We start from the raw sequence: 26,216 nt of genomic DNA on the forward strand, positions 1-26,216 counted from the left end.
CTGGGAACCAGTCCAGAAGAGGACAAGCCGAGATCCTTCATAGCCCTGCCTCTGAATGATGGAGCTTTGGTAAAACAGCGTGCTGGTCTTTAATTATACTCTGTGAGTGAATGCCCATGTGGACTCCTCACATCCTGGAGCAAGTGCTCTAGTTGAGAACTTTGCTCTCTGATCTCCTTGTAATAATCATCTGGACCTTGCTCGGTACTTGGGCTCCACCGGGAGGGGCCCTGGGAGTCACCTAATCCTACAGCCGAGGCATTCCCAGGAGACAAGAGCTCAGATGCCTGAGTTCAAGCCCTGCTCTCCACTCACTAGCTGTGTGGCTGCGGCAAATCGACCTCCCCAGGCCTGTTTCCTTGTGCATCAAATGAGGGCAGAACATACCTATCTCACAGAGCTGTGGTTAGAAATACATAGAGAGAGCTTATAATAATGCTCAGCACCCAGAAGGGCTCAATAAGTATTAACTATGATGATTTTACTGAAGGAGAAACTTAGGCCTAGAGAGGGGATATGACATATCCAAGGAGACACCGTGAATTAGCAGAGGCAGCTTGGATCCAAGTCGGCCACATCCAGGCAACTCTATTTCTGTTCTCTGCTGCATTGTGACAACCTATTTTAATTCAAATATTCTTTTTACAGTTACGCATTTATTCAACCAATACATCTGCACAATGCCACGCATGAGGCACTGCTCAGAGCATTAGGTCCCAGAGGTAAGCGCACAATCCCCGTCCTCCTAGAACTTCTATTCCATAAAAGAATAGGGGATGGACTGAGGCTATTTACCAAAATTTTGATAAAATTAGATGGCAAAATTACAGGTGAATTTCAGTTTCTTCTGGGTCACATATCTGTATTTTCCAAATCTTTTTCAATGAGCCTACATTTCTTCAGTTTTTAGGGAAAATATTTTAAAGAGGAAAGAGGAGAATATTTTCTGAAGTGTGTGCTGGAGAAAACACCACACACACACACACACACCGATTTGCTCCTGTATCTTCCCAAGTCCCTGAGAACTGAAGTCTGTCCCTGGAAGGCTGAGACAGTGTAGGTTTTTCATTAAAAACTGGTGATGTGAGGGGGATCCCTGGGTGGCTCAGCAGTTTAACGCCTGCCTTTGGCCCAGGGCGCGATCCTGGAGTCCCAGGATCCAGTCCCACATTGGGCTCCCAGCATGGAACCTGCTTCTCCCTCCTCCTGTGTCTCTGCCTCTCTCTCTCTCTCTCTCTATCATAAATAAATAAACAAACAAACAAATTAATTAATTAATTAAAAAAAAACTGGTGATGTGAAAAAAATATATAAAATATCAATCAATCAATCAATCTGGTGATGTGGGATGCCTAGGTGGCTTAGCAGTTGAGAGTTTGCCTTTGGCCCAGGGCGTGATCCTGGAGTCCCAGGATCGAGTCTCACATCAGGCTTCCCACATGGAACCTGCTTCTCCCTCTGCCTGTGTCTCTGCCTCTCTCTGTGTGTCTCTCATGAATAATTAAATAAAATCTTTAAAAAGAAAAAAACTGGTGATGTGACACAAGATTGCATCAGTTTCTCATATCTTTCATCCCCTCCCCCTCCCCCATCACTCATTTGATAATAAACGTGCCTGTTTGAGAAAAGCCACTCCCAGGAGTGGGTTAAGAGGCCCTGTGATCTCTGAGCAGCCTAACCCTCCGGGAGGGGAGGATGGTGAGGCCCAAGAATCCTCTCGGGTTGTCACGGCAGAATGACCAGCACATCCTCTTGGAGCTGCAACCTGCCAGCCTTCACCTCCAAGGCCCTTGGCCAGTTTCAAACTCTGCACACACACCACCCGCCCCCCCCCCCCCCCCGTCCCCTTCCCTCCCCGCAGCATATGAAGCAGACGGTCTGGGGACAGGGGAGTGGAGTGCTGGGATGCTGAGGAGTATGTGGTCTGGTTGTATTCTTTATAGAGAAATCTGGAGCCAGGAAACATTGGAGAGGAAGCACTCTCTCCCTTGCTTCCCTCTCAGGTTAACAAAGGAGAAAGGCAGAAACTTCTCTTAAGGAATTTTGGTAGAGGAGTCATTTGGACCTTCTGGATGCCCACACTGGGTTTGAAAAGGGAGAGACAGTGCACTGGGGTGGGGTGGGGGTGTCCTAGAGACAGGGGTTCTACTTTTCCTCTCCCACACTGCCTGGCAGCCGGGTGACCAAGTGAGCTGTCCTCCTGTATTTCAACTGTAAAGTGAGCCTGTCCTAGCCTTCCAAATAGGCCTAATGAATCTCACCTGCCTGTACACTTTTGCAGATGTTTAGTGTTTGGAGAGAAAAATCTTAAATGCTTTAAGCTCTTAAAACACACACACACACACACACAGTGGTGTCATATAAAGCTAAGTTGTGTAAATATTGTTAAAAGATAAATGCCAGACCAGGATCTCTAAAGGTTCATGATTAACCCTTGAAATCTCACTGAATTTAGTTTATAAAACAAAGTTATCAAGTCGGGGAAGGAAATCAGATCTGTTCTGGCTGAAGCTCCAGCTTACTATGCCTCTGGATGTGATTATCATGTTCAGTCTGATTCTTTCCACAGCCATGAGCTTAAGACTGTGGATAGAAAGAGGTCAGGAGTCTAAAAACACCTGGGACCGGAGAATGCAACTCTCTGCTATTTGCACAGATCTTTTTCAAACACTTTGGGGTAATCTGCCTTTCTGCTCTGTGCCCCTCATCTGGAGGGTAGGTTAGACCCTTTCATTTTCTGCATGGGTAAAGAACTGGCCAAAGTTTCATTTGACCTCAGTAAAGTCATATATTCTTGGGAAGGAATGTCCCCTCTTGCCCAGTGCCACTGCATTACCCTCAAGTACAAGAATATCTTTCCCTCCTTCTGAAGCAATGAGAATCAACTTTGGGCACAATGCCATTTGGGGCAGATTTTCAAGTCTGAACTGGCGTAAACACTTTTAATGAATGTATGAATCAAGGGCTTTTAATGACGAGATACAAGGAGAGATCTCCAAAGGTAGGTCTGGCCCCTTATGGCTCCCAGAAAAGAAAACTGCTAAAAACTTAAGCATGTTTTTGCTCAAACGCACTTAGCCAAAAGGAATCTCAGCAACGTACCCCAAAGCCATTTTACATGCCGGGGATGTCAGTGTTAATATTAGCAAACACTACTTGAGAGGTAACTAAGTCAAGAGAAAGATATATAGTGTCTTCCAAAATCAAATGAGTGTTTGTTCTTTGCTACTCCTACTTGAAACTTGAGAATTTACCAGAAATTTCTTCTCTTTTTCCTTCCTGCCACACTTCTGTCCTTAGTTCTTCTTCAGAGAGAACTTTCTTCCCGCCTGGATTGTTTCCTTTCTCAGATCCTTCTCAGTGACATGTCATTCTGATATAATCCCACAAAATGGGAAGGTTCTAAAACCCTCTTAGGCTCCCCCTTTCTTGTTTCAGTGAGCTTGTCCCGAAACTGCTTTTGAAAGATAAAATTCATGAAACTCCAAGAGCGTTCCAAGAATGTGGGCCCTCGGCCTGGCACTTCCAGCCAAGTGGAAAATCTCGCCAACCCAGCGGTGTGATGCTGTAGAAGAGGAAGGGCTGTCGAAGACATCTGAACTTGGCAGGGGAAAGGAGCCAACCCTGCCACCTTGGACAGTTACCAGATTGCTACTAATTACTGTCTTTAAATTCTATGGGCAGCTGGGATGTGTATGGATGTTGGAAATGACTGAAAGAACAGAACTCCTGAGCCGTATCCGTATCCCTGCAGCTTCAAAGCCAGAGAAGACTAACTAGCAAACAAATAAGTGATGATCAAAACAGAAAGTGGAAACTTCTTTCTCCAGCTGATGGCAATAGCAGTACCAGAAGGTGAATATTAAAGGTATGTTGCCTTCTTCACTTTGCCCCTCATGTTACTGAATGCATTATTACTACTGCTTAACAGACCATTTCAGGTAAAGCACTGGATATTTGTAAGTAATTAAAGAGTGACTATCCCACCCTTTGCGTGCAGTAGTGGGAGTATGTCCAGTAAGTAGAGGCTGGTTACATAGCAGTTATTCCATTAAAACCTAGTACATTTAATTAATGAAGTGTCAGATCCCCAAATCAAAGAATCTCCTGTCCTCCTTCAAGGTTTTCCCCTCCAGTTCGGATGCTAATCAGAGCACCCCAAGGCTAAGCTTCCACAGATGTGAGAAAGCAGTTAGCACATAGCTTTACATTTGCCTGAGGAAAATTGCCAGGGAAGGGGGCACAAGGCAAGACAGCCCAGCCTAGGGCTCTACTGGGACTGTGTGGTCAGCAGAGCATACAAGACATAGTGACACTCTAGAAATGATCTTGAGACCAAGTTAACACTTTCAAGGACATGAATTTTTTCTTGGTGGAAGCAAACAAACGCTAAGTAAAGTGACTCCATTATTCAGCCTCACTGGAAAATGGAGTATCCTCTCCAGTTAAATTTTAGGATAATTGACTGAATATTTTCAAGTCTTACAGGACTAAACAGACATCTTTCAAATCCCTAAGACTCGCACACGAGTGTGCACATGTACACACACAAGATGGCTTTTGCCATTCTAAACACACGGATGCCAGGTCCACGCTACTCTTTGTGGGTGGTATGTAGGAAGGTCTCTCAAGGCTCTGGAACCCGGCAGAGCCTGTGGCCATGGGATTCACAACCGTTCTTCCCTAGCAGGCTTGGTAAATGCTGACAAATACGCAAAGCTCCTTTTCCAACCCTATACTGAGTTTTCAGCCTTCGTTAGCTCACGATGCCTTCAGGCAAATTACAGTGCTATCCAATGCGACTAATTCAGTTTCATTTTGCTTGTTATATTTTTGCTTTAGTTATACTTACATGTGGCTACACTCAAGCATCTTCTTTAGAGTTAGGGATTTCTGATCACTGCCACCTGTTTGTTCAGGGTGGTCACATCCACAGAGTCTCAAATCAACCACTCTGTTCTTCCTAATTTTTACTCTTAAACAGAGACATTTTATTAATGTTGTAGGGATATCTTAATGTACCTTTGTACTAACAATTTCTATTTGAAGATCCAAGGCATCATGTGCTCCATGATGTCCTTCCTTCTAGATTGTGTGTTAAGTAGCACTTGCCGATCGCTGAGGGGAAAGCAACTATAAATGAATCAGATATGGTTCCCTGCAAACCTCTGGAATTCACTCCCACCATCCTGAAAACCTCTGAAACTGCAAACAGATATCTGTGATAAAATGGAGAATGTCCTTTTACTGTTTGATTTCAGATTATAAAAAATAATACATGATCTTTGGACAAAATTCCTACAGTGCATGAAAATGTAAGAACATTAATATTATCCAAAACCTCACCTCTGAGACAATTATTGTAAATATTTTTTCATATATATATATATATATATATATATGTAAAATTTTACCCCAGATGGCATACATGCTGCATTGACATGTGCTATCATCACACAAAAGAAAGTCACAAGGGTCCCTCTAGCTCCTCCCCTCAGCTTTCCATGTCAATAATAAAGATCTACTTCATTATTTGTAATGGCTACAAACTATTCCATCATGTGCATCTACCATAATGGATATGTGTGTTGCTTTGATTTTTTTTGTCACCATAAACAATACCATGGTGAAACTCTTGTTATGTTACATATCTGTACACATAATGCATATTTGCCATCTTTTTAAATATTGTGTCCCTCATTCATTGCACTGGCACATAGTACTGATTTTATCACTTAATTGTGTACATCTAAGAAAACTTACTTAAGTTCTCTGGATCCTATTCCTCATGATTTTTAGGGTCTCTTCTAGTGTCAACATTTTTTGGTCACTTTGCCAGTTTTAAAAACTTATACAAAACATGTATAAATGGATGCCAACCAGCTGTCTCTGACCTCTTCCTTCTCTTTTTTTCTTGAGATAAAAACAGTAATTGACAATTCGTATTGTTGTCCTTCTGATCTTTCATCTGAGAACATGGAGCCAAATAGGACTGCCTAACTCTACAGATATAGAGTTGGGTGATTGCCAGGAATTTGAGATTTAAAAGATTCTTTAGTTCTGGCTAAATCTCCATGGGCTGCTCCATTAGTGTTCTCAACACAACACACCCATTTCCCAAAATTCCAGGCTCATGGCATCATTTCACCCTCATTGTATGTCTTAATCCCATGGCTCAGGATATGACCCTCGTCAGCTCCACAGGCTAGAGTCACACAGAACTCAGAGGGGCAGCAGGAGGTGCATTAGTGATCCATCCCTAATGAACTCCTGGTCCCATGGGATTCTCTCAGCAAACTAGGTGCACTGAAACAAACAAGTCTGTGGTGGTAAAGCTTTTGCCAAGGAATTTCCAATCTTAGCTCAGAAGCAATAAAATGCAAGCTCCGTGCTAGCTGGTAGAAAGCGACAGCTGTACAGATTCCTCAGCCCAGTGCTGACTGCCTGATAGATGCAACAGGGGCTGGCTCACTAGGCATTGGCTGTTGGATGTCTTCAGCCTGTTGAAGGAGAGCTCTTGGCACAATTCTGAGGATTAGGCCTTCATAGTATAAACTTCAGAAGGGAGGCTTGCTAAAAATAATAAGAACAGAGGGGCATCTGGGTGGATTGGTTGATTAGTGTCCAACTCTTGATTTCAGCTCAGATCATGATCTCAGGGTCATGAGATGGAACCCTACATCGGGCTCCATGCTCAGTCCAGAGGCTGCTTGAGCTTCTCTCTCTCTCTCCTTCTCCCTTTGCCCTTCCCTCCTACTTGGGTATGTGCTCTCACTCGCTCTCTCTCAAATAAATAAAATTTTAAAATAATAATAACAAAAAAAATAATAACAGTAAAGACTTACATTCACATGGTACCTTATGAGCATACATTCCTTGTATTTTAACCTCTTTTTTTACATTATCAGAAGGGCAAAATTTAGGTTCAGAGAGGCCTAATTGTTTGGTCAAAGTCACAGAACTATTGAAGAACAGCACCTAGTTTTCTTAGGTTTTGGGTTTTGGGTTTTTTTTTTAACTCTTTGTTTTCTGTAAGTTTCCTCTTTCCTCTATATTACTTACCTTTCTGTAGTTCATGGAAGCTATAAGAATTCTGCTGAAGATCCAGAATGGTCCAAAAAAGGTGAAGATTTTCCAGATATGTAATGTGGTTTTGAACTACTGCACTTGGGTGCTATCCAAATTGGAGCTTCCTAGACGTTCATGGAGCAGCTTATGACTTTAAGAGATCCCTTCATCCATGTTCTCTGAGTGGAGAATTCACTGAACCCAAATGACCCCTGCAATGGCTTCTAAGTTCCTCATCCCAGGGTTATCTTTCATTCCCATAAAGCTGGTGATAACTAACCTCCCTAGGGAAGCTTCCCTGAGTATCTTGCCCCACCAAATTCAGTGAACCATCACAAGCTTGGATTCCAGTTACCCTTTGACCATATCCAGAGACTTTCCCCCAGAAAGGACTCTTACTTGAGGACAAAGAATTTAAGGTTATAAGGACTTTATGACAGAAGGTGTATATCTGGTTAGATTATTGACAAAATTTAAAGTCAAAACATCTTCTAAAAAGACGACAAAAATTGTTTTCAGGGCATATAGAGGAGCTTCCATCTATGGAATTCCATCTATGGGATCCCAACACATCTAGTTGGGACAGCGGAGCTCCAATTGCCAGGGTAAGGAGATGTTATGCTGTGGACAATCCACGCTAAGAGGATGAAGAGGCTCACATGATGGAGAACACAACCCCACTTGTGTGAAGGCTGCAGGAAATAATCTTCTGGCTGGGAGGGGGCCACTCATCTGTGAATATCCCTAAAGAACAATACAGAAATCAATTATTGCTAAATACTGAGGCTGTATGAGAGTAGGAGTCCATACTTATTCATAGATGCATCACAAGCAGCTAGAACAGTTCCCGGTGCCTGATAACGATTTATTGAATGAATGAAGCAAAACCTTGCCTAGGCTTGAAAAAAGAATATGGGATACTCTCAGGAAGAAGGTGAAGTGACTAAAAACATCTCTTAATTAACCCACCAGACAGTAATAATAATAAAGTAATAATACCTGAAAGAAAGCAAATCATTTACCACAATAGCAAAGAGTAAGCTAAAAATAAACAATCAAACAAACAAACAAACAAACAAAAAACAAGCCCAGGTTAATTTTACAAACATTGCAACGCCTCAGGTGAACAGCTAATGGGAAGGGACCTGGGGAAGACTCCCAACCATGTACCAACTTATGCTGACCATTTCAGTCAAAGGACAAAGGGAAAACAGGGACAAAGGGAAAACAGGAGAACAAGAAAGAAATGTGACATATGAGTGAGCAAGCCATCTGGACTTTTAACTATCACAAAATGAAAAGCATTACGGAGTGTACCAGTTCACAGCAACAGCGGGGTTGAAGATAAAGGCTCAGGTCAACAAATCCAAAATCAGACCTATGATCTCTCTCACACACGCAGTGCTCCTGTATTCCTTATCAGCAGAGCCTTCCCTGACCCCCTGCTTCGCAAGCCTGGGAGACGTGCCCCCCTCATACCCTCAAATCTCTCTGTGCCTGCCTTCCAACAGACCTCCTCTCTAAGTTCTGAGCTCCTTCACACCAAGGCACTGTGTCTTATTCCTTGCTGTATCTCAGCGTCTAACACAGTATCTTGCATATATAGTAAGTAGTTAATAAGTAATTGTCCAGAAATTAAACAAAATTAATGGCTCCATCATCTACCCACTCAACCAAGACTTCTCCCTCTCTTACCCTCCATGTCCAAGGTCACCAAGTCCTAGTTAACCGACTTAAAATGTGTTTCAGGCCTGACCCCTCCTCTTTGCTTGGGTCTTCTTTTGCTTAGACTCTTACAGAGTCCTCCTGACATTGGTCTCCTTGCCTCTGAGCACTCTCCTTTCCAACCCATCCTCCATAGCACAGGTGGCAAACTAGTAGCCCACATACATGATTTGTTTAGCCCTGAAAATCTTCTAAAAATAATATGAATTAGTTTCCTACATTTTAAAATCAGGACTTTTCAAATAAAATTTTGGTTTTACAATTTCTTTAAAAATCACAGTGACTAGAAACAAAGGCACTTGATTTCCATAGGGCTGCAATGAGCTAGAGGGAGCTGGAGGCATGGAGCCTGCACCCTCCAGCAGGGACATCCCCCTCCTTCCTCCTTGGCCTGCTTCCTTTGGCTTATGGGCCTGTAGGCATGGATGCTTGTGGTACCGCCTCTGTCCTGTCACTGGAGCTATCTGTAAGAAACACAGAGCTCATCAAATCGAATCACATGACTACAATCCAACTTTGCTGGCAAAATAAAATCATGGTGTACATTCCATACCTATCACACACTGGCTCCATCCACCTTTCAAGCCCAGGCCTTCATTTTTCTCAGCCTGCACCTTGAGTGTGCTGGGCACTTTCCCCATCTCTGAGGCTTTGCTCAAGCTCTGTTCTCTAGCTTGAGTGCCTGACCATGTGCTGTAGTGGTCAAAAGAACATGCTGGAATCAGACTGCTTAGGTGCAAATCCTCTCTAAGCCTTCCTCATCTGTAAAATGGAGATAAGACTAGTTGATACTTCATGAGGTTACAGGGAGGAACAAATAAGTAATATTTGTAAAATTCTTAACACAGGGCCTGGCACATAGCAAGAGCTTAACAGGTGATCCCTGTGTTGTTGTCACTGTTGTCCTGCCCTTCTGTCCCTGAAGCAATGCTGTTCCACCTCCATAGCCAGTTCAGATGTCACCTTCTCAGTGAAGCCTTCCTCATCCTTCCACCCCACCCTAAACAGAGTGAGTAATGAGAATTTTGCACATAATTCTAGGATGGCACTGGCCACATCCTCTCACCTTTAGCTGTACTGTGTCCAGCCCCTGTGAGTAGCACTCACTCCCTAAGGGCTGGGCTGGACATTTTCTAGCATCCAGTGCCCAGACAAGAGATGTGCAGCATTTCTGGAATGAGTCGGATTGGACGTGAAGATAGAAATAGCCAGAGGGTTGTGGCACCCAGATGGTTCAGGCAGTTAAACATCTGCCTTCAGCTCAGGCCATGATCTGGGGTCCTGGAATCAAGCCAAGTCAGGTTCCCCACTCAGTGACTCAAATAAAAAAATGAGGATAACTTTCTTGCTATCTTTCTCTCACTTTTTCTCTCAAATAAATAAATAAAGTCTTAAAAGAAATAGAAACAGCCAGAGGGTCCATTTTTTTCCCCAGAGTTCTATGCACCAAAGATTATCATGTGATGCCATTTGTCACCTGAAAGCAGTCAATAAAGGACAATAAAAAGGAAAAGGGTACATTCAGAGGACCAAGAGCAAACCACAACACTTAATTGTGTGACTTTTGTTTCTCTGACCCTCAGTTTTCTGACCTGTGCAATGGAGATATTAATGTCTTTCCCACCTCACTGGAAGATACAAGGATCTAATGAGGGTGGCCTAGGTACAAACATTTTGCAAACTACAAAATCTTTATTCCAGTACCTGACACAACCAGCAACCCTTATTTAACTTACAAGAATTGGAGAGTACAAAAATGAGCTTTCTAAAGGACTTGGATTATAACACACAGTTATAAAGTGTGCATGTGAGTAAGAAGGGAAAGAATTACACACAGATACATACACACACACACGCACACACACACACACACCACAAAAAACATCAAAAGTCTATGATGGGACTTCACCAAGAACACCAGGGTTAGGGACGCCTGGGTAGGGCTCAGCAGTTGAACGTCTGCCTTCAGCTCGGTGGGATCCTGGAGTCCTGGGATCGAGTCCCACGTCAGGCTCCCTGCATGGAGCCTGCTTCTCCCTCTGCCTGTGTCTCTGCCTCTCTCTCTCTCTCTCTCTCATGAATAAATAAGTAAAATCTTAAAAAAATAAAATAAAATAACACCAGGCTTAGTTTGAATACCAGCTTTGTCACTCTGGGCAAGTTCTTAACCTCTTTGAACCCCAATATCTTCACTCAAAAATGAGGATAACTAAATGCATCCCAGAAGGCTGAGAGGGAGATGGGATGACATGACATACATGGAAACCTTGAACGGTATTGGCCACAGAGTCTCTCAGGAATGTCCATAGACTCCGTTAGTGATACTCAATCAGCATCAGATATAAGAAAGTTAGAAATACCCATTTGAATTTAAGTATGATACTAATAACATTAGAATGAAAGCATAATATGTATTTTCTTATTTGAGATGGAGAGTAACTGAGGGTTTTAAAACCCTTTATTCAAAGCCCTTGCAGCCCTGCTCCCTGACCACTCACTGGGCCAAAATCAAGAGTCAGATGTTCAACTGACTGAGTCACCAAGCACCTCTCATCTCCTATCCTTAGGAACTTACTGTTACAGACAGTGAAGTCAAAACTTAAGTGATGGTAGATGTGAGGCTCTTTAGCATTGTGTTCAAGCACACAGACACTGGTGTTAGACAGAGGCTAAGTTTCAATTTTGGCCATATTACTTACTAACTGTGAGGCCTAGGCATATTGTGCAACCTCTCTTAGGCTCTGTTTCCTTCTCTACAAAACAAATATAATTAGGGTACAGGTTTCATAAAGTTTTTATGGCAATAAGACAAGATGATGCAGGTAAAACACAGTGCCTAGCATATAATAAGTGTTCAATAAATGTTAAAAAAAAATAAATTAAGGGTTAAGAAGTTCTAGTAACTGCCTTTTGATCAAAGAATCAGCAAGGGTTTGAATGGCTGTCTATTGGACCTTGGGATGCAAAGAGAGGCCCAGGTCACCAGCATGATAGAAAGAGACTCTAGATGGTATGTGAAAGGTCAGTGTAGAAGGCCCCAGAAATATTTGTCCTCTATGCTGAGAGCCAGGCCTGAGCTCAGAGATGAGCATGCCCCAGTGGCAAAGCATCTTAAACACTCCAAAAGATGAATGTGGTATTTAGGTCCTGGTCTTCTTATCACCCAGACTGCTAGCCTCTATCACACATCATGGACTTTTAATTTGCCCTGAATCACTCAGCTTCCTTGGCCCCACGCTTTTTCCCCCCAACCTTCCAAGTGCCTCCTGGCCTTCTTGACTCACTTAAGTTTTGACTTCCTCAGGTCATATTCAGGCCAGTTTTAAATACCTGAAACTCTCATAGTGTCATAGTTTCATTAGGTTTTTATCACACGGCTTTTGAGCACTCACATGGGTGAGCAGTCAAGATCAGTAAAAAAAAGGAAGAGATAGTCCATAAAGAGGGCAAAAGTCTCAGAGCCAACTCTCCCAAGGTCCAGTTCTAAGTGACACTCCCAGGGAAGGACTGGTAGGTTATCTGCAATTCATGATGCTAGTAAGCAGGTACCTTCTGTAGGAAGGAAGGCTTCCAGGAGCTCCTGGCCCCTTGGCTGATGTCTGCTTTAGTCCTACACCACCCTCTCTGCCTCTTCCCAACTCCCCTGTCCCAGCGGCAGCCCTCAGGCCCTTGATGTGCTCTTGTAGGCGCAGGTCAGAGGATGAGATCCAACCACACTCCCACCTCATGACAGGGACACATCACTTAACCTCTCTGTGTCCCCCATTTAGTCATCTACCACATGCAGAGAGCTCCACAGTTAAATCTGAGCTTCACTGCTATTGGTACCCCTCGGACTTATGACAAGATCCCACAGCAACCACAGGGTGCCCGTCATTTTATTTCACAGCATTATGTGATATCCTGATAATGATAATAATGGGTATGACCTTCTGAATGCTTTATATGTACCTTATGACAGCCCTGTTTAAAAAAAAAAAAATGTAGCGTTCCCAATTTAGAGATAAGGAAACTGAGGCTCAGGGAATTAAGTAGCCTATCCAGTCACAAGATTAGGAAGTAGCCAGGCAAGGCTTGAACCCCTGGCTCCTAGCTGAGGGCAGAGCACCTGCTCTTCCACCCCCGCCACCTCTCTAGAGAACACTGCTAGAGCAAGGAACACTCCCGCATCCGCGCTGCCTGCAAGTTCCAGACCCTTGGACATTCCTGGTAAATGTCTCGATGCTGATATGTCTGCCTAAAGGGGATGCTAGGCAGTAGGATTGGTTTTCTTTAAAGTGTGTAACATACAGGACCCAGCTCAGAGAACACGTTCACAGCAGTGTACTGATTACCGAATTTCAGTATACCAATTTTGTCCCTTTCATCCCTTCTTCTAATTAGATCAAGCTTTTTCAACTTTCCAAGGTTTAGATTTGACTTCACGCCCTGCATTAATTTCCTCTGGCTACTCACTGACTATCCCCTCCGCTAAGTACTTAAGTCAGCTTGGACCATGCAACTCCAGTACTTGCATCTTTCATGTTTTTACTCAAATGTCACTTTCTTAGTAAGAATCCTTCTGGTCACCTGTTCTAAAATTGTAACCCTTCCCGACACTTTCTACCCTGCTTTGCTGTTTTCCTAAGCTATCTCCTTATTGTTCCACATACTATGTACCTACTTATTTCTCCAGTAGAGCACAAGCCCCCTGAGAACAGGCATTGGTTTTCTTTATAGCTGCATTCCCACAGCAGTGTCTGGCAGGTGCTCAGTATTTACTGATTGAAAGAGTGACGTGTTTTGTTTCCAGTTACTTCCACTGAATTAGTTGTTCTCTTTTATTAACTACAAAGTCCTCAAAGATACTAAACAGATCCTATGTATCTTCCGTATCCCCACACATGTCTGGAGGTGCCAGGAACATAGAAGTTATTTTAAAATCCACTTCCCTGATTGAGTAGCAAAATAAACTGAGGGATGTGGATTTTTTTTGTCACTGTGAATTTACTTCTGTTTGGAGAATTTTAAGTTACATGGCAGGGCTAGAGTTGGAGTGCTTCATGGTAAAAATTGATTTCTTCTTCATTCCTTCAGATTAACTGCTGGTGACCCTTTGTACCTTCCCAAATTAGTTTTCTCTTCTCCTCATCCTGGAGGACAACTGGGTTCTTTCTGTACCTGTCACTCTGACAGCTACCTCTGCTAGGAATGGAATTCAGCATGTTGTACAAATTTTTGTGCCTGCCAGGTCTGGGTGAGGATACACATTCCCCAGGCCACAGCAGGGGTGACTGGCTTGGAAGGCAGACAGGTTTTACCCCTGCTCTGCCTTCCCAAGCCAGAATGGGCATGAGCTGCCTGCACTGTGCCCAGGTTGTACCCGGAGAGACCATGGATTTCCACGGCTGTCCCAACCGCAGTGTGTATTTGTGTGCACATGCCTTTGCACGTGTGGGCCTGAGCACATGTGTGCCCAGCCTGATTCTCTGCCCTCCTGAGATGAGGCTAGCTCCTCTAGGAGCACCAGGGTGTTGAAATCCGTGGGAGGGACCAGCTTTGACCCTAAAAGAATTCTCAAGGTGCAGAGTCAGAGGATTAGCTGCATCTGCTACCACCCAAATCAGGCCACAAGTTGCAGTAGTTAGACAATGAAATCATCTTTTTCTTCTGGTTTTGGTGGCTACTATTTTTAACTCTGTTGAATGGCCAGGAAGAACCTGAGGGGAAGGTAGCCAGAGCAGCAAAGACCAGTTTCCTGGCTGAGAAGTCCCACAGCCCAGGGAGAGTTTCCTGTTTGCTGGAGGAGAGGTGTGTGTGTGTGTGTGTGTGTGTGTGTGTGTGTGTGTGTGTGTGTGTTGGGGGGGGGCATTATTCTCTTACAGTTTTTAAGGTTTTGCAACATTTTAAGGAAGAGAAATAAGAAATCTTTGCCTCTGCCGAGGCTCAGCCTTCATAGCAATTATTTTTTCTGTTGAGGAAGGAGGGTGTTGATGAGCAGCAGAGAGCAGAAGAATGAGGGAGAGCAGAATGGGGGGAAAAAGTCAGCTTTGGTGGAACAGGATGTACTTAAAATTCTCCCTGTCTGTTATCCATCCACAAACTGGCCTCTCCATGGGTGTGGGAGGCCACTGCAACTTCATACATATTTATAGTATCTGACAGATTTGCAGAGCCCAGTTCTAGCAATGTATTTTAAATGAAGCTAGATGAAACATATTCTAGTCCCTGGGAAAGTTCTTAAAGTTTTTTTGTTTGTTTTTTTGGATGTAATATGGTGCAGAGAGATGGTGCTGGCTGAAGTGTGATAATCACAGTGCGTGAAGCTGACGTGAGTCTGGGTGGGAGCTGGGTGACCCAGACTAGCATGGGCCACCCTGGAAGAGCGCCAGTCCCTCAAACTAGCCTGACTATTCCCAGATCTCAGAGCCCCCAGAAGCAGGGTGTAGCTGCAGGATCCCACCAGGCTTCTATCTACCATGCTTTCCAAACCCAATTCTCTCTACCCGTATTAGCCCCAGGTGCAAAGTACCTCTTTTGTCCCCACAAAGGTCTCTGAGGATCAGGGCTTCTCAGGGGTCAAGTTTTCTGGAATCAGAATGTGACATCATGAGCCCAAACCCAATATGTCTGAAGCTCAAAATATATTTATGTCATTTTCTAAATTAAATCCAGGCCTAACTGAACTTCGCTAGCCCACATTTTTCTCTGCATGAACAGCTTCTTTACTAGGCCTTTGGTTTAATTTGCAAAGGAAGAATATTGAACTCAGGGCTATTCCAATTCAAAAATTCCAAGATTCAATGGAAGGGAAGGAAAAATAAAATAAGGAGAAAACAGAGAGGGAGGCAAACCATAAGAGACTCTTAACTCTAGGAAGCAAAGTGAGGGTTGCTAGAGGGGAAGGGGGTTGAGGGATGGGGTAACTGGGTGACAGGCATTAAGGAGGACACTGGATGGAATGATCACTGGGTCTTAGAGGCAACTGATGAATCAGAATCACTAAATTCTACCCCTGAAACTAATAATACACTATATATTACCCAAATTGAATTTAAATGAAAATTTTTAAAAATTAAAAAATAAAAAATAAATACATTCAACAGCACTCCTCCAATACCAAAGCTTCTTTTCTGTTTGTTTGGCTGTGTCCTGTTAATCATTCCTCTGCCTTACTTCCTGTTTTGTGGTCTTTTTTCTCCATTCCAAAAGTATCAACATTAATTCATCTTTTAAGCTTCTCAGTGCTAGATTGCTAGGTCTGTCTTCCTAGAGATTTCTTTGGTTTCTGTGGTTTTTTATGTTAATTGATACCACCTAAACTCCTCAGAATAACCAGCTTCAAAGACCATTTCATATTCAATTCAGGACATGTAGATGGCTCCTTACTTTCCCACCCTTCCCTACACCCACCTCAACCCCCTCATACTCCACTACCATACAACATGGCCCTATGGCTCTAGCCGGGTTCATTTCTTTTTTTTCCTTTCTTTTCTTTTTTTTTAGAGAGAGAGGCAGAGACACAGGCACAGGAAGAAGCAGGCTCCATGCAGGGAGCCCGATGTGGAACTTGATCCCTGGTCTGCAGGACCAAACCCTGGGCTGAAGGCGGTGCTAAACCGGTGAGCCACCCAGGCGTCCCTAGCTGGGTTTATTTCTTATCCAGCCCTCTATTCCTTGAAGAGTCTCACTCCTTTGTCTTCACAATAACATTCCCAAACTGTTTCCCCTTCTCTCTGAACCAGTCTTTGTCCATCCTTCCTTCAAGCCTTGGCCTGGCTCCACTGCTGGGAGCCTGATGCTCATTCCTTTGATGTTCCCTTCGTGCTCTTTTCTTTGCCATTTTGATCAAATACCCCTGTCATGCTCCAATGGCTTCATGTTTATTCAGTGACCCCCTCTCTCAGGAAAAGCATATTGTTCCTCCCCTTTCTTCTGTACCAGTTAAATGTTGCCATGTCATAGCTCCTGCTTCCTCTCCTTGGTGTCCAACTCAGTATGTTGCATATAGATGTTCAATATCATTGTTGGAGGATTGGCTATAATTAAGGAAACCTAACTGACCTTGAATTTGCAACTGATTCAACAGCAACTAGACTTGCTCTATTCCACTAATTACATGTGTCCATGGCAGAAAAGGTACATATCAAAGGCTAGGAATACAGAGGAGGCTCATGGGCTGAACCCAGGGCTTGGCTACACAGGCAGATTGAAGGAGGCTGAGCTCCCAACGTGTTTTGCTTGTTCTACAGCTAGTGACCTCTCCTGGGTTTTATTCTCATCTCTGCAAATTAGGGGTAAGATGACTAAGCCAAGAAATCCTATGATGAAAGGCTCTCCACAGGGGTATCATTGTATTTCTGTAAATATGATAGTCTCTGTAGAATCAACCCATAAGGCCATTTATATATAATGATAAGGATTCCAAGATGTTTGCTCATATTTCCTGTGCAAACATCACATATAACCTAAGGAACAAGAGGCTTTTGTCTCCCTCCTCTAATAGCACATCCATTATTGGCACAAAAAATAAAAAATGACCAAGAGGGGATCCTGGGAAGGGTATGGCCTTCTTTCCTTTGTTTGCACTCAATAAAAGATGAAAAACACTTTCCTAAAAGTTTGAATGCTCACAAATTACACCCTTTCCTCTGTAGTCTTTCTGGATTTAATAGTCTTCTTGAAGCCACAGGAAAAGTCTTCTGTGCATCCTCCAGAAATACCATCTCCCATGAGAAGACTGCAGAGTTATACTGTGACTTTTAGCTTTAGTGCTTCTGTCAGAGGACTTGTTTGATCCCTCAGAATTGTCTGCAGGGCTCCAGAAGCAGGGCAAATGTGTGGAGTCTCATCACCAAAAAATAAAATAGCCCTACTGCTTCAAATGCTCTAGGGAAGGAGTCAGAAGGGGATAAGTCTACACTTGACCACACTTCTACTCTATGCAGACATGGGCTTGTCCCCTGGTGGCCAAGAGAGGTTGTTCTTGAAGGTATCAAGGTATGCATAAGAATATAAACTTGAGGGAAATGGCTTATATTTTCTTCTAATAGGAACACTATCTTGTTACAAGTTCTAGAATGAAAGTCTGCACTTTACATCGTTTGATGATAAAATGAGTCTTCCATCCTGCTGTATCTCATCCAGATACCTCCAGCTCTGTGCTCCATCACCAGGGCCTACCAGCTAAAGTTCTGCATTTCCACAACCAGGGTCATGAACCTGGAAGGAATCTCTGCAAGCAGGTTCGGCTACAGAATTAAATCAATTCACCAAATGAAACAGGTGGTGGCAGGTTCACGCACTTTCAGCAAAAGTCATTCTGAGGGAAACTTATTGGTAACCTGAAATCTTCCTTTCAAGGTTGAGGGGCTGATTTCCAACCTTTCAGGCTACAACACTGTATTCTCCTTTTCACCTCATTATACCACCTATGAAACATGCAGGCATTGTTGTTTTTAAATAAAATGAATGAAAATAAATTTGATCTGGGAATTTTAGAATTTTTTGAAATCACAGAGGGCCTCTTGGGGTAACCTGAACCAGACTAGATGTCCACGAAGAAGAGGCTCTGGAGTTGGATGAACCAGATTTATCTGATTTCCAGCTGCAGGGCTTTGGGTGAAGCATTCAGCTTCCCTGAGCCTCAGTCTCCTCATCTGTAAAATGGGGATGATGCTACCTAACTGATTGAGTTGTTAGTAACAATAAATATGATAAATATAATTGCTTAGAACCCAGGCATAAAATAAATGGTAGATTTAATCTAAAATATGAACATTAGAGGAATAGGTGTCACAACATGCAGGAGAAGACTCCTAGATGGAGAAAAGTTCATTGCTGAAACATTTTCTCTAGCTTAGGTCACCAAAGGATTAAATTAACACATGCAAGAGGGTAGAGCTAAGCATAACAGACAGGTGAAAAGAAAGGTGGAGAACATATCAACAGAAAGGAACATTCCACAAGAAATTACACCTTTGGAATCCAAAGACAGGGGCTGGGTTTTTGAGCTTTAGTCACTGCTGAGGAGCAATGAGCTGGGGAGTGCATGGTGCAGTCCTCTCAGGCAGGAAGTCCCTGCGTCAGGGGCCTGAGCTGTGACAGGAGAAAGGCCATTTCCACCCTCTCTGGAAAGCCCTCCTGGCACCAGGGAAGGAAGTGAACCCAAACACCATGTCTCCTGCCATAGATGTGTGACTCCAGACTGGGAGGCATGGGAAAAGCCTAGAAATACAAGAAGGAAAATCTCTGTAATCCTGATGCCCGAGCAGAATGCAATGATTAAAGTCCTCCTGTGCAGCATTTTGGAGCAAGATAGGCTAATTGCAACACAGGGCTCTCTGGAACCTTTTCAAAATAACAATGAATATGACCAACTTACAAGAACAAAATAATATACCTTTGCCACCACAAATGTCAGGCAGAAATCTAATTCAGAGGTGTGAAACACACCAAGTTTGTAGTTAAAAGCCAGAATAGGGAACACCTGGGTGGTTCAGTGGTTGAGCATCTGCCTTTGGCTTAGGGCATGATTCTGGGATCAGGTCCCGCATCAGGCCCCTTGTGGGGAGCCTGCTTCTCCATCTGACTATGTCTCTGCTTTTCTCTCTCTCTCTGTCTCTCATGAATAAATAAATAAATAATCCTTAAAAAAAAAAAGCCAGAGTGAAGTATTTACATTTTTTCAGAGCACATAATTGAACTAAACCATTTACTTATTCGTCTAAACTTTAAACCAATTCCAAGTCGGCTTAAGTATAAAAACTTAAAGATATGCACCCTAGTGAGCCAGGACAGAATCAATTTCATAAAATTGAATCACGTACTCACTGGAATATCAAAATATTCCTAAAATCAAACCATAGCTTGAGAATTCGAATCTGATTAGATCAAAACAAAAAGAAAGAATTCACAATTAGCCAATAGTGATGATGCTAATGATGCTGTTAATGAAACTACTGTACTTCCTGATACTTGATTCCTAGAGTAATGACATGTATCTATGTATCCAGGGTGCACTGATCCTGGGTTTGCCCTTCAACGATCTCAGTACCTTCCAATTAGATCATTTACCTCTGATTGGTGTGACCTTTGAGAAATGTGTTGGGCTACAGATCACAGGAGATTAGGTCCCACAAAGGAAAACAGACGATAGCTAATTAACTTTTCAACTAAGCAATTAGTAATGATATTGTTAGCATACTGGCCAGAGATAATATAGGGATGCATGCATGCACGTGCATGTGCGTACAAGTATGTGTGCGTGTGATCAAAATGTAGACACTTGCATATGCACATGTTTTAGTAATATAAGTAATTAGTAACTTGAATTTACTCATTTTGTTGGAATGTGTTCTTTAGATCTTGGGAACCTCTAGAGGGAAATAAAAATGTGAACCTCCCCCTCCCTCCTCCTAGAAAGGAAACCAGCACAAAGTGAGTTGTGTTGTGAAAAAACATAGGCAGAAGTAGGAATCAAAATCATACTTCAGAGTGGCACAGAAATGGAGACTCAGGACAGTGCACAGAAGAAAAACAAAGTAGGGACATGTGGGAAGGTGGGGAGACATACCCCTGAAGCAGCAGTTCACAGATCTGCCCAGAGAAGGCACAGATGCCAGCCAACAGAGGGAAAGAAAGGAGTTTTATGCCATGCAGCCAGGCGTTTGACAATGGCTCAGATTCTCAGAGATGTGACAAGCCGTGATGACGTGGCTGCAAGACCTCAGTTTTCTGTGGTTTCAGATTTACTCATCTGAGAAACCTGGGACCTTCTCACCACTGTGAAGGAACAAACCAGCAGATCCCCAAAAGAAGGAGCTGCTGATTCAGAACCGGAGCAGGAGAGGCCCGGTAGCTCCTGGCTTCTCCGCCTTCCGCATTCTGGCCTCACCTCTGTTCTCCCCAAAGACCCAGAGCCGGTCCTGCCTGCTTGGCCGCCTGGGCTGGGAAACCTCGAAGGGGCCCAATCAGATTCACTCAGGTCTAACCCCAACCCAAACACCTTTAGAGTTTGCTGTCCAGCAGCACATTCTGAGGTGTGGCCTCCATGCGCGGCGCAGATTTAAAAGGTCAGCCCACGTGGGAACAATTCCTTCGAATTAGTCTGGCCCCACGTTGAAGAGTTTAACTTGGATTCCATCTCTCTCATTTCGTTTCTCTTCCCCTTGTCCTACTTTCCCCCGTGGCTGAGAGCGCTTTTTCCATTTCATTTTGCAGACATGTGAGGCATCTCAGCCCCCCTCCCCCACCCTGTCTTCCACACATCTGGAAGAGCAATGTGCACATCTGGAGACCATTCGCATCTGGACAGATTTTGTGTGGGGGGGGGACATTCTTTTCTTTGAAACTCAATCCATGTAACCTCTTGTTCAAAAGGGCCTCTGAACTACTGAAATCATTTGCAGAGGCTCAGGAAAAAGTCCTCAGTTTTGTCCCTACATGGTGGAATTTATGACTCAAACCAAACCCAACATTATGTTTCTGATTGCTTTTATTTTCTATAGTAATTACTTTTCTGAGCTTCATATTGAAAAGGAGTGGAAGTTCTAGCCTAGGTCTACAGAAAAGGAAGGTGGGAAGTGAGATGTTCAGCAATCACAAGGATGAGTCCAGTTCCTAGCTCTATGATTCTGAATATGATAGTCATTTCCTCACCAATAAAATGGGGGTTTATTGCCGAAAATCAGATCAATGAATATGCTTTGTTATCCCATAAAACTGTTTGAGGATAAGGTGAGATAATATAGTGAACATGCCTGGTCTCACACCCTGGGTAACATAAGGATTGATGGAGAAAAGGGAAAACACAAAGCTATTGCTCTACGGTGCACCACTGAGAACAAAAAGGCAGAAGTCTCTGGAACATGAATCCTGATGTCAGCCACACCTGTCATTCTAAGTTGACAGTAGAGTATTTAATCAGTGGTTCTCAGTGTGCATATAAATTACCTGGCCATTCTGACAAAATGTAGATTCTGGTTCAGCAGGTCTGGGGTGGGACAGAGGTTTGCATTTCTAACAATCCCAGGTGATGCCTACACTGTCCCCAGACATGGTGGGTACTAGGAAAGTAGATCCCCAACCCAAAAATTCAGCAAGTGAATCTGCCATTTCTGCAGTGGGAAGAGAGGTGTAGAAAGAAATGCAATTCACATTCCTGAAATGCACAAAGACCTATTCAGCTTAACTTTGACCCTCTCCTGTCCCAAGGCAGGAGCCACATGGCCTTTGGGCGTGAAGGGAAAACTAACTGCCCTACTTCACCCCATTCCCTGCCTTCGAGTATTTCCTCTCCTGAGTCAGGTTCAGGCCAAGTGGAGAATGCCACAGCTATGGATGGTTGCCTTTGACCTTCAGCGTGGTGCTCACTTCCCAGCCAGGCTGCTCCAGGAGGGAGAAAGACCAATGCTGTTTCCAAGGGGCACCGGCTACCAGCCTCTCTTGCCTCCCCGCCTCCCCCCCCCCCCACTGTGTTGCCTGGCAACCAGAGGGCAGGAGGACCAGAGGAATGGGAGTCGCTCAGAAGGCAGGGAGGACATAATGGAACAGGAGAGACAGGGCTGAAGCCATCTGAGAGCTGTGGTCACACAGACACGCACACCCAGCAAGGAGGAATGTTGTTAGGAGCCTCAGAGGGAGGGTCCAGTGGGTGTGAACCTAGGAAGCAGGAGACCAGAAGTTTACAAACATTCATTTTTTCCATTTTATTATTTTAAAGATACTAATAAAAGAGGGAGGAGGGGAGAAAGAAAAAATCCTACTTCTTAGAGGAGTTGGCAAAGCAGGAGGAAAAAACTGAAAAACTGCTTATAAAAACCAAGGGAATCATTAAAGGGTGTGGAGGGGAGTGAAAAGAAGTTGGTAAAAATCCTGTACTGAAAACTAAAACATGTCTTGAAAAGTGGCCAAGAAAGGGTTTATGCTAAGGTTTTAAAAAGCTAAAATAAGATGCTGCCTGGGGAGGGGGAGTGTGGAGGGGGGGCTCCAAGTGGCTCCTGAATGTGAAGAGGTGGGGCGATTGCAAGTGGCCCACCAGCGGCCACCCCTGTGCCCCTGGGCAGGGTCCACCCCAGGGCGGCAGTGAACGTGGCACCGAGATTTTCTCTTCTAGTCCCAGGTATGGGGCTTCCATTTCCTCACAAAAAAGCCTCAAAAGCCTTCCTTCAGGCCCTCAAAAGTCTCTTAAGATTGTTGTGACAGTCTCCACTCCGCGCCTGTGCTTCCTGGCGTCTCCACATTTCATATCCTACCGACAGGATGTCACCATAAGGAAGAGCCTTCTAGAACACAGATGGAGTCGCGCGGCTCAAAACTTCTCATGGTTCCCGCCCCCTTGCCAACAAAGGAAATTCCAAACTTCTTAGCATGGTATTCAATGCTTTCCACAGCCTTGCCCTCGTCTACTTTTCCAGAGTCATCTCCAGCTTCTCCTGTCAAGCCCAGCTACCCTGCAGTGTGGCGCACTGTAAGGCACACCAGTGTCCACCCTGAGCTCTTGGCTCCTTGGGTCCACTGCCCTATCTCCTCATCTGGCTTATCTCCCGAACGAGCCCTATTTCACCTTTTAAAAATACAAAGAAATAAAAATGTAAACTTTTTAAAGTAAAACGTGTGCGTTTTTAAAAGAACAGAAGATTTCAAATGCAATGAAACAATCTCTCACCTTCTTCCTCCTCCCTCCCAGGCCCTCTCCCTCAACCAAATCACCCCTTTTAAATTTTCTTTCCTGGTGGTTCCCTTCTCTAGAAACTATTTCTTGCTTTATTTCTTATTTAATCAATTTTACATAGGCTTTCCTATTTTCTTTTTCTTTTTTCTTTTCTTTTTTTTTTTAATTTTCCTTCTGACTCTAATAAATGAGTGTTTGGCACACATAGAACATATCTTTATTTTTATTTTGCCAGTGGAAACTTTTAATCACTTTAATATCAGTGATGAGAAGAAGCAAAATATGATATAAGAGTAAGGGTTCAGGCTAGGAAGTCATTCTAGCTGGGTCCAAATTGCTAACTAACGGCTTACTATCGGTGTGATCTTGGCCAATTGACTTAACCTTTCTGTGCTTATGATGTCTTCATAAGTGGCAAAGGATACAAATTAGTGTTTCCTTCATGGTAAAATATATACTGATCTCTCCCTAGGCCTTCAGCAAGACTGTCATCTGCATTTCCTTCACAGCTGCTCAAGGCTGGAGGGGCTGCTACTTCAGAACCCAAGTCCCCCTCCTTGGCTGGTTTTACTCCCTTGTCTTGCAGAAGTACATTCTCCAGTGACTTCCTTAGAGTGACATGTAGCATTAAGACTTTCCACATCTCATCTGTCTGAAAATATCTTTTCTTCTGCCTTCAAAATTCACAGTGATTTTTGCTGGATATAGACTTCTAGATGAAAGTTATTTTCTTCATAATTTGAAGCACTGCTTTATTATCTTCTAACACCTAGCATTGCTCTTACAAGTCTTGGATGCCTATTTGTGGATTGTTGTTCATTTTTCTTCATTTCTCTTTCTCTGGAAATATTTATGATCTCTCTTTCATTATTAGTGTTCTGAATTTTTATGTTGCATCATGATGGGTACTAAGGAAATACTTCTTTCTTAACTTTTGCATCCTTCGACTCTGGGAGATTCTCTTAATGCTTCTTTAATAATTCCTTCCTACATATTTTTCTTTGCAGCTCTTCTCTCGGTGGATGTTGAGCTCCTGGATTATTCTAAATGTTACTTTTTGTTGATAATGGTCATATTATACTCCTTTTCTTTCTTCTCTATTTTATCCCCTATCTTTTTAGTTGGTATTTCACAGCATCTTTTTCTTATTTAATTGATGTGATGTCTTCATGAATATCTCTGCGGATACAAGTTCATTTCTTTCAACCGCCTTATTTACCTTGAATCATCTCTTGTTTTTTATGGGATCATTTCTCTATTTCGCAATGTTTCCTTTTCATGTACCACAATTCCCTCAAATCCCATTGACGGGATTAGCAAGTCTGACAGCCAACTCAGTGTACTCAACCAGCAGGCATTGGTTGAGTATTGGGCTCCATTTCAAGATGAGTAGAAGTGGCATTAGCTCCCAAGCTAACAAGTTGTTCAATTTTGTTAGAGAGAAACGATCCTCCCCCATGACCATAGGATGGAGAAATCCGGAGTTTCTCTCAGCCCAAATCTCCCTCTTGCTCACCATCAAATCTAGAGATTTTGAGACCTGAGCCTTTCCAGGAATGTGCAAGAACAGTTGCTCTTGACAACTGCCTGTACTATGTATATTCTTTACTGCATCTTCCTCTGTCTACCTCACTTCATCAGTTCCCGGTCCTCCTCCTACTTCCTACAATCCATACATCACACAATTGCTTATCCTCCAATGACCTCTCCACAATCTCTTCATTGCTGGTAGGTTTTTTGTTTTGTTTTGTTTTGGTTTTGCTGGTAGTTTATACCAGTTTTTATTCCTTTGCTGTCATGTCATGAGGCTCAGAAGGTTAAATTAATAATAAATGTGTGTTTCAAGAAACCAAAAATAAAAATGACAAATCTAAAAGTTTCCAAAGAGAAGGTGAAGATCTGAAAAGGAACAAGAATTCTCAATATTAACAATACATGCTGGCCAAAAGAATAGTTTTTCCACAGTGTTGAAAGACAAGAACCATCAACCTAGAATTTTAACACTGATTAAACTATTTTTAAAATTTGGGGCAACTTAATGATATCTCAGGCATATGTAAAAGGTCTTTTAACATTCTCTTGAAAGAAGTACTCTAATAAGAAGAGAAATAAATGTGAGAAAATACTATGAGACTCACTTTAATTAATAATAAATAAACAAGCACAGTAAATGTCATTTTTTTCCTAAAAAAAAGGAACAATAAAATGTTAAGACACAGAGAAGTAGAATTGAAAAGACTCACAGAGTGTTATATAACATAGATAAATGGGACCATCCACACCTAGACACAGTGAATTTATAAAGTATCAAAATTGGAAAGGAATTAATTAAAAGTTTTCATAGATAAATAGACATTTTAGAAATTAAATTATCAATCACTTTATAAGGCTAATAAGTATAACCTTGATTCCAAAACAGGACAGGAACACAAAACAAAGTCACAGTATCCATACATGGATAATTACATGTCTAACATATATAGGAAACCCTTACAAATCAGCATGAAAAAAGATTAGAAGCCCAAAAGAAAAATGAGCAAAACATGTAATAATACACAGTTCAGAGAATGGATTCCAAGTATGAGATAAGATATGTATTTCTAGGAAGGCCTGGAAATCAGAGAAATACAAACTTTAAAACAGTGATATACTACTTCATATACATCCAAGATACAAAGATTAGTAATACCAAGTGATGGAGAAGACTCAGGGAAGTAGATGTATGCATGCATTTCTGGGGCATCCTTAAACTGGCACAGCCATTCTGGAA

The 26,216-nt window shown here is 42.9% G+C and overlaps 1 long non-coding RNA gene across 1 annotated transcript in view; it reads left to right on the top strand.

The window, feature by feature from the left end:
* The window catches only part of LOC144297193 (uncharacterized), a 56,721-nt gene that overhangs the window by 2,434 nt on the left and 28,071 nt on the right, over nt 1-26,216 (top strand). The window contains exons 2-3 of the long non-coding RNA XR_013364281.1: nt 649-722; nt 3,439-3,868. This is a non-coding gene — a long non-coding RNA (uncharacterized LOC144297193). The remainder of the gene's footprint in view (nt 1-648; nt 723-3,438; nt 3,869-26,216) is intronic.

Source organism: Canis aureus, chromosome 25 (genome assembly GCF_053574225.1).
Source record: "Canis aureus isolate CA01 chromosome 25, VMU_Caureus_v.1.0, whole genome shotgun sequence".
NCBI classification, from domain to species: Eukaryota; Metazoa; Chordata; class Mammalia; order Carnivora; family Canidae; genus Canis; species Canis aureus.